Here is a 2,150-nt window from a genome sequence, read left to right on the forward strand (position 1 = left end):
GGACAGTGGTGCGTGTCTACAGCTTTGTCAGGGCGGGTGACATTGAAGAGAGCCAGGCCATGTGATCACGGGAACACTATGACACCACGCCCAAGCCGTGCAGTTGCTCGCAGGTAGTACTATCTGTCCAACGGATACAAGCAGTCGTGCGCAGCATTCTTGCATTCTGCAGTCGTTTTGTGCAGAAGAGGTCATCCAGCAGCACGCTTTTTGCCTGCTCCGGTGATGGTCAGTCTCCGGTCCCCATCGATTCGAAGTGAGATCTCCACTTACGCCTCGTTCGTGGATGGCTTCAGCACCATAAGCAGGTTCCACAAATACCTTGGCTACTCCTTCTTTTCCTGGAAGAACCAGAATGGCGAGTCTGGATATTCCGCTACTATTCTGAGCCCATACCTGGCCTTCGCTATGCTGTCCTGGTGCTTGTTTGCTTTAGTCATGATTCAGGACGGTTACTGCGTACTCTTCTTAAAGCGAAACGAAAATGGGGAACTACTTCGCCTCATCGAGAAGAGCGTCATCATCTTCTACCTTATTCGTTGCTTGGGAATACAAATGGCTAATGTCGTAACACATTGTCGTCTGCTCGCACACGCTCTGCGATGTCGTGAAGAAGATGGAAGCCATCGAATCAACTTTCCAGCGCCCGACACGTCTCCGACCGACGGCGAAATTGATCGTCTTTCTGAACGCGGTTTTCTCGGTGGCGGCGGTCTTCTCAATATCCGACGAGATCGGGATTTTCCACGGCCACATGGAGCCGGTACATGTGAAAGTTCTTTGCGGTGTGTTCAGCCTGATATTTGCAGAGACAGCCTGCATGATATGCTCCAGCTGGACCATGTATTTTAGTCGGGCTTTCGCGTCGTTTCTGAGGTGCGTCAACGAAGGCATCGAAAGACTGGCTGTCGGGCGGCTGTTTACGCGTTCCGAGCTGGCAACTCAACATGCTCGGTTTTGTGAGCTTTGGTACGCTTTCGTGCAGTGCGACAAAATATTCAGCATGGGTCTCCTGGTCACCATTCCGCTCAGCATTCTTAATGCTTCGCCGTGGGGATACTGTATCCTGCCGTCACACAAGCGTTTTTTGAACGTCACCATGGACGTTGTCGGCTTCATCACCTTCTGTGCCAAACTTTTCGTCTTGGGGTGTACGGTAACGCTGCTGTAGAAGAGGTAAGATGACAAGAACGGCAACGTCTTTTTACAGTGAAATTTTATATGGGTTTTACACCAAACCCAGCTTTGCATGCATAATCGGGAAAATAACTGAATATCCTAAACTCATTTTTATATACGTGGCACATGTTCGGTTCTAATGGCTTCCTGGATGTGTCATTGTTCCGTAGTTTACCAACATAGAGTGCGCCCGTAAAGAAGAGATGTAAGTATTTAAAAGTAGTAGCGGCTTAACGGGTGCGCAAGAAAAAATTTCAGGAGGAAAAATTCAGTGCCTTATCTGATTACAATGCGTGTTGGCGATGCGATAGCATTAAAAGATGTTATCTTCAACAGAAGTTGGGTCACTTTCTGTCCGGTGACGTCAATTTCCAAAATTCAATGAACGAATTATATGAGTGACGATACATTTGTTTTCCCCCTTGAGGCTTCTGATGCTACCGCATTTAAAACTTAGCAATGCCACCTGCGCTTCCCACTGAGGAATTAAGAGGCGATGCTGCTAAAACGGCCATTACGTGATTGAAATATGTGGCATATGGCGCCTTTTTGTGGCAGATAAACAGGAATAAAGCCCTCAGACCAGAAACATGAAAAACAGCTCCTTTCGTTCCATGTTGTTCATGCACCTTCCGTCCGGCCATTTGAGAAGGGCAAAAGAAACAGACCATTGGGTGGTTGGCGTCCGGACTTGACCACTGGATTCCATTGGATGTAATAAGCAGCCAATGGTGACGTCCGGTCGTCAACCACCCAATGGCTGCGTTGCTTCCCACAGGTTCTTGAAAGCCGCGGGTATGTCTGAGTAACAAATGACAGGAGACCAAATGGACTGGAAGTGGACAGCGGACAGTTATAGAAAACGGCCCATGTATAACGTAAGGAGAACCCTTCACATGAATTTTCAAGAAATTTTGATCTTTAGAAACACCGTAAGGGCTCCTATATAGGAGTGAGAAGGAAACAATGTA

At 47.8% G+C, this 2,150-nt stretch overlaps 1 pseudogene; it reads left to right on the forward strand.

Annotated features, from left to right (window-relative positions):
* The first annotated feature begins 225 nt into the window (after positions 1–225).
* On the forward strand, positions 226–1,185 carry LOC144103642 (uncharacterized; annotated as a pseudogene).
* Positions 1,186–2,150: the final 965 nt, after the last annotated feature.

This window comes from Amblyomma americanum, chromosome 9 (genome assembly GCF_052857255.1).
Source record: "Amblyomma americanum isolate KBUSLIRL-KWMA chromosome 9, ASM5285725v1, whole genome shotgun sequence".
NCBI classification, from domain to species: domain Eukaryota; kingdom Metazoa; phylum Arthropoda; class Arachnida; order Ixodida; family Ixodidae; genus Amblyomma; species Amblyomma americanum.